The sequence below is a fragment of the Lathyrus oleraceus genome, chromosome 7 (assembly GCF_024323335.1).
Source record: "Lathyrus oleraceus cultivar Zhongwan6 chromosome 7, CAAS_Psat_ZW6_1.0, whole genome shotgun sequence".
In the NCBI taxonomy this organism is placed as follows: domain Eukaryota; kingdom Viridiplantae; phylum Streptophyta; class Magnoliopsida; order Fabales; family Fabaceae; genus Lathyrus; species Lathyrus oleraceus.
Window position 1 is genome coordinate 417254173 of NC_066585.1, and position 7177 is coordinate 417261349.

The 7177-nt window shown below is 41.7% G+C and overlaps 1 non-coding gene across 1 annotated transcript; it reads left to right on the top strand.

Moving 5' to 3' along the window:
• The first annotated feature begins 6734 nt into the window (after positions 1-6734).
• On the top strand, positions 6735-6841 carry LOC127108910 (small nucleolar RNA R71). Its single transcript, XR_007796408.1, has one exon. It is a non-coding gene; the product is annotated as a small nucleolar RNA R71 (small nucleolar RNA).
• The last annotated feature ends 336 nt before the right edge of the window (positions 6842-7177 follow it).

Here is a 7177-nt window from a genome sequence, read left to right on the forward strand (position 1 = left end):
GTTGACTTGTGATTTTTCCTGGAATTAATTATGCCATTTCCTAATTGTTTGAGATTTTTCTTCCCTGCCTAGTCAAATGTTGACTTTGTGTGACACATCTTGCCATTCCATTTGGGAAATTCTCATATCTTATTGGATGATCATGAAATTTCACATGTGCATACTAGACATCGCAAGCTTTGCATTGGTGTTAATCCCATTCATATCTCATCTGTTTTCATTTAGTTATGATTTTTCTAAGTTGATGCTTGTTTGGTTGACTTCATTGAGCATGTTCAAATTTGCTTTGACTTTATGATTTTCATTGACTTCCTTCCACTTGTCCAAATGCAATGAAATTTTACATGCTTACCATGCTAGGTGTTAGGATTGATCATGATTAATTTGGTGATTTTTGAAAATGGTTGAGTTGACTTTTGATGCAAGTCATTCTGTTGACTTCTATGAGCTTTCATTTGCCATGTTTTGACTTCTTTTGCTTATGAATTGATGATGATGCATGATATGAACTTGAAACCAATTGGGTTTGCTTCTTAAATGATTGAATTTGATTTTGATTGGATATGGCTTGCTGTTTTGACTTTCTCATTTATTTTTGACCCTAGGCTTGTCCTAGTGGTCCTGTGGCTTATAATTGAGTTCATGTTTCAGGTTAAGCTACAAGTGCTTCAAAGAAACTTTTGCAAGTTGATTGGGTTTATCTGTTTATGATGAGCTAACCTTTGTTTTGTAGGTGGCTTGACTCATATGATTTGGGTCTTGTGCTTTTGCACATTTGTCTGTTGATTTAACTGTTCATTCCTACTTCCTTTTGCTTAAACTTTTGAACTGTGTACTGATCTGTTTGACTATTTCAGGTACCATTAGTTGCTTAGAACTTGCTTTGCTTTGCTATTTAGCAATTTGCTTTGAGGTAATCCCTTTTTCTTCATGTAGTCTGGAAGACCTGGCCTGTTACTTGGCCAGGCAACTGTCTGAAGTCCTCCTTAAGAGGCAATGTTTGTGTATGTTTAAATCTTGTCCTTGTACATAGTCAAAGACCTCCTAAGTGAAGAGGCAATTGGCAGAACCCAAGGGATAAGCAACCTATCCCCTGCTATTCAGTGTGTCTTCTGTTTTGCTCACACCACTGTGTTGATGCATTACAGATAAAAACCAAAGATCTATAGAGTCACTTGTGGATAGAGTTCCCCCATTCTGAACTCCCACACTTTCTATTGAGATGCTCTCCCTGGCTAGGGATAAGAGCAATGAGGCACACCCCTCATCTCCTTTCATCTGCTTCACCTTGGCTCTCAATGTCAAGGTTAAGAGCACCATCACCCATTTCCAGAGGTTTGTTTGTTGAGGTTGATATGACCCCTCGACTAAAACCTAACCCTTGTGTGAGCCCCTTGTGTGTATATAGTGTGTGCTACCTGTGCTTGTATGTTTGTTTGACTTGCTTCCTGTGCAAGTTAGGTTTAGTTTAGACTAATCCCTGTTTGCTTTCGCCCTCGTTGCGATCCTTTCTCTCGCCCTCGTTGCGATCGAGTCTTTTCCTTTCTCTCGCCCTCGTTGCGATCGAGCCTTTTCCTTTCTCTCGCCCTCGTTGCGATCGAGCCTTTTCCTTTCTCTCGCCCTCGTTGCGATCGAGACTTTCCCTTTCTCTTGCCCTAGTTGCAATCGAGACCTTTGTCCCTCCGTAGCCGAACTACGGCAACTCTGATTCTCATGTTCAGATGAGATACGTAGGCACAAGACGCGGTGTCTTGCCGAGTTTGACTAACAACTAACACTAATTCTTTTCTCTCGCCCACGTTGCGATTGAGACCTCCCCTTTCTCTTGCCCTAGTTGCAATCGAGACCCTTTCTCCCTGTGCAAGTTAGGTTAGGTGTGGCTTGCTTCCTGTGCAAGTAATGTCTAGGATAGGTTGGCCCTTGTGCCATTTAGCTAAAAACCTTAACTTAGGGTTGATTTTGCATGACAACATCTAGGCTCGAGTCGTAGTCTCCCTAGAGTTGTGTCTCCCTCTGTTATCTGGTTAGGCTAGATCCTTTGTCCCTGCGTAGGGGAACTACATCGCCCTGATCTTCACACCAGATGAAGTATGTAGGCAGGAGATTGAGCTGATCTCTCCGGGCGCCCTTTTCTTTTCTTTTGTGTGTGTTCGACAGTTATAGGCTCGAGTCCCCGACTCCCTATTAACTTGTTGTGTTGTTGTGTGCTTGGAAGCTGATGTAAGTCCATCGAGTGGCATTCGGGTTCCAGTGTGTGTGTGTTTAGGTTCGGATGCTGACATAAGTCCAGTGATTGGCATTCAGGCTCCATGTTTGCCTTTGTGTGTTTGTCTGTGTGCGTGTCAGCCGAGCTACGAATGCTCTGATTCTTCTCTCGTCCGAGAAGATACGTATGCATAGGATGCGATATCCTAGCGAGCATGTGTCGTTTCCCTAGTCCGAACTACTTCGACTCTGATGTCTATGCCTGATAGACTAAGTAGGCCCAGGATACGACGTCCTGCCGAGTCAGTTCCAGTCAGTCTCTTTTGTCTCTTTCAGCCAGTGTGTGTGAGTTTGAGCAGTGTTTAGCAACCAATATTCCTTCCTTTTGTGCGTGGATCCCGTAGAGTACTACGGATGCGTAGGGGTGCTAATACCTTCCCTTCGCATAACCGAGTCCCGAACCCATCGTCTTTGGTCGCGAGACCATGTTCTTTCCCAGGTTTACTCTGAGCGTTTCCTTTCCCTCTTTTGGGATAAATAACGCACGGTGGCGGCTCTGTTGTTCTTCTTTTCCCGCCGGTTTTTCGCGTGATGCGACAGTGGGAAAGGTCCCATGAAATCTATACCCCAAAGGTCGAAGAGTTCTACTTCCTGAATGTTTCTAAGAGGCATTTCGTCACGTCTTGAAATATTTCCCGTGCGTTGGCATCTATCACATTTGACAATGCAAGCATGGACATCGCGCTACTTGGTAGGCCAGAATATGCCAGCTTGAAGAATCTTGGCGTATGTCTTAGAGGTGCTCGCATGTCCACCATAGGGTGCAGAGTGACAATGCTCAATTATACTTTTTACCTCCTCTTCTGGAACGCAACGACGAAAAATGTCATCTTTACCCCTTTTGAAAAGGAGCGGTTCGTCCCAATAAAAGTTTCTTACATCGTTGAAGAACTTCTTCTTTCGGTGGTAGTCAAGATCAGGGGGTACGATATCAGCAGCTAGGTAATTAACAAAGTCGGCATACCATGGCACATTACTTACTGCTAAGGATTTTTTGAAGTGCTCATGAGGTCTTAGACTATCATCTTAAATGGTTTCTAGTCTAGCTATCAGTCTATCATAGGCAAAATCATCATTTATGGGTACTAAGTCAGGTTTCAGATGTTCTAGCCTAGAGAGGTGATCAGCTACTACATTTTCAGTGCCTTTTTTATCTCTGATATCTAAACCAAACTCTTGTAGTAACAGAATCCATCGGAGTAACCTGGGCTTGGCATCCTTTTTACTTAATAGATAACGAATGGCAGCATGATCGGTGTAAACTATAATTTTGGCTCCTACTAGATAAGATCTAAATTTGTCTATAACGAAAACTAGAGTGAGTAATTCCTTTTCAGTTGTTGCGTAGTTAAGTTGGGAAGCGTCTAGGGTTCTACTGGCATAATAAATCACATGTAATTTTTTATATTTCCTTTGTCCTAGAACGGCTCCAACGGCATAATCACTAGCATCGCACATTATCTCAAAAGGTTCTGACCAATCAGGGGGTTGCATAATAGGTGCTGAAATCAACGCTTGCTTTAAGAGATTAAATGCTTCATTACATTTTCCATCGAAAATGAATTCAGCATCTTTCATCAAGAGGTCAGTTAAAGGTTTAGTTATTTTAGAGAAGTCTTTGATAAAACGCCGGTAGAATCCAGCGTGTCCAAGGAAACTTCGCACTTCTCTGATATTTTTGGGTGGTTTTAGGTTCTCTATGACTTCTATCTTAGCTCTATCTACCTCTATACCTTTTTCGGAAACTATATGTCCTAAAACAATCCCTTCGGTGACCATGAAATGACACTTTTCCCAGTTTCGCACAAGGTTCACCTCCACGCATCTCTCTAGGATTTTCTCAAGGTTAGCAAGACAATTTTTGAAATCAAATTCGCAAACCGAGAAATCATCCATAAATACTTCCATGATACCATCTAGGTAATCTGCAAAGATTGACATCATGCAGCGCTGGAAAGTAGCTGGGGCATTACATAGACCGAATGGCATTTGTCTGTAGGCAAAAGTTCCATAAGGGCATGTAAAGGTAGTTTTTTCTTGATCTTCAGGGTGGATAGGTATTTGGAAGAATCCAGAGTATCCATCTAGATAGCAGAAGTAAGAGTGTCTGGCTATACGCTCCAACATCTGGTCTATAAATGGTAAAGGGAAATGATCCTTCCTGGTTGCTTTATTTAACTTTCTATAGTCTATGCACATCTGCCATCCTCCTTCTATCCGTTTTGCTACATGTTCTCCTTTATCATTTTGCACGAATGTGATGCCTCCCTTTTTAGGTACTACATGCACAGGTCTCACCCACCTACTATCCGAGATCTGGTAGATTATACCTGCCTCAAGTAACTTAAGAACTTCTTTTTTAACAACATCACTAATTATAGGGTTTATTCTTCTCTGATGTTCTCTAGAGGGCTTTAAATCTTCTTCGAGCGAAATCTGATGCATGCATATGGATGGGCTTATACCTTTCAGGTCAGAGATATCATATCCTAAGGCTGAGGGATATCTTCGTAAAACATCTAAGAGTTGGTCTGTTTCCTCTTGGCTTAAGGTAGCACTGACTATAACTGGATGGTTCATCTCTTCGTCGAGGAACTCATATCTCAGATTCTTAGGCAGTTCCTTAAGTTCTAAGGTTGGCTTCTTAGCGCATGGCATAGGATCTGGGGTAAGGGATAAACATTCGTAAAGGTTATCATCGATGTAGGGTTTCCTAAAGTCATCATCTTCCAGTATGAGAGTTGATGGCAACTTAATTGTTTTTATTTTCTTCTTGTTCTAATTCCCTAACGCATTCATCAATGATATCTATGGCATAACATGCGTCTCCCATCACAGGTGCCATAAGAAATTTTGAAAGTATAAATTCTATTTTCTCGTCACCTACCTCAAAGGTCAACTTTCCTCTCTTGACATCTATTATGGCTCATGCAGTTGATAAGAACGGTCTACCTAGAAGGATTGGTATATCATTGTCCTCTTTAATGTCCATGATAACAAAATCAGTAGGGATAAATAACTGACCTATCCTAACAAGGACATCCTCTAATATGCCTATCGGATACTTGACAGATCTATCGGCTAATTGAAGTGACATCTTAGTAGGCTGTAATTCTCCTAAGTTTAACCTTTCACAAATTGCTAAAGGCATTAAGCTCACACTAGCTCCTAAGTCTAGAAAAGTTTTTTCAATGACATGACTTCCCAAAAGACAAGGAATGGAGAAATTCCCAGGATCTTTATCCTTTTTGGCTAACTTATTCTCGGAAATAGAGTTGCATTCCAAGGGCTTCGGATCGTCGAGTCTACGTTTGTTGGTAAGGATGTCTTTGAGAAACTTTGCATAAGAAGGGATTTGGGTGATGGCTTCTGTGAAAGGGATTTCTACGTGAAGTTTTTCTATAACCTTAATGAATTTTTGATACTGGTTATTGATATGGGTTTGTTTGAGTCTTTGCGGATATGGTATCGGTGGTTTATATGGCGGGGGTGGTACATAAGTTTTATCTTTAGGTTCTTCTCCTCTTTCTTGACCTTCCTGTTTTTCAGATTCCTCTGGTTCCTTTACTTTGTCCATGGGTTCGGTATATTCCTTAGAAGTTTTGGGTTCACTCAATCTTGGGTTTGGTGGCTCATCATAAGCGTTCCCACTTTGTAGGGTAATGGCATTGGCTTGTCCTCTCGGATTCTGTTGAGTTGTCTAGGGAACTGTCCTCCAGGTGTGGTCTGGGGGGCTTGGTTTAAAGCTACCTGAGAGATCTGGATTTCAAGCATCTTGGTGTGAGTAACTATTTGGTCAAACTTGGTTCCTAACTGAGTAATCAGTTCATTAACGTGAATGTTCTGGTTCATGAACTCTATGTTTTGTTGGGTTTAAGCAGTGATAAAAATTTTCCATAATTTTCTCAAGGCTCGGCTTTGGTGGCACAGGTTGCATAGGTTGATTTGGTCTTGGGGCTTGGTAACCTGGTTGTCTCGGAGGTGCAGTATTTTAGATAGGGTTATTGTTCTTATAGGAGAAGTTCGGATGATTCCTCCATCCAGGGTTGTAGGTATTCGAATATGGGTTCCCTTGGGTGTAGTTCACTTGCTCAGAGTTGGTTTCGTTTAAGAGATTGCATTCTGTAGATTGGTGTCCTTTGGTTCCACATATCTCACAATCTGACGAAACTGCAGCTACAGTATTCGGGTTTATGCACATATCCTCCACCTTGAGGGCTAATGCGTCCATTTTAGCTTGCATCATGTCTATAGAGCTTAACTCATGTACTCCTCCTTGGGCTTCCTTCTTCTCAACCGTCGCTTGTTCAACTCCCCATGACTGATGGTTTTGAGCCATATCTTCAATGAGGGCACTAGCTTCAGGATAAGGTTTATTCATCAGTGCACCGCCTGCAGCAGCATCGATGGACATCTTAGTGTTATAGTGAAGTCCATTATAGAAGGTCTGAATGATTAACCAATTTTCTAAACCATGATGTGGGCATGCTCTTAACAGCTCTTTATACCTCTCCCAAGCTCCGAATAACGATTCTCCTTGGTTCTGGGTAAATTTAGTTATGTGGTTTCGAAGAACAACGGTCTTACTTGGGGGAAAGTATCTAGCAAGGAATAATTTTCTAAGGTTATCCCAAGTTGTTATGGAATCGGGTGGAAGGGAATCTAACCATGATAGGGCTTTATCTCTGAGGGAGAAAGGGAATAATCTTAAACGGATTGCCTCAGGAGAAGCTCCATTGGTTTTAAAAGTGTCTGTTAATTGGAGAAAGATTTTTAAATGTTGGTTTGGGTTCTCAGTAGCGAGACCTGCGAATTGTCTCTGTTGCACTAGTTACAACAGGGAGGGTTTAAGTTCAAAATTATTAGCTGGGACGGTTGGGTTTACTATACTAGAACTAGTTTCTTCGTCGGA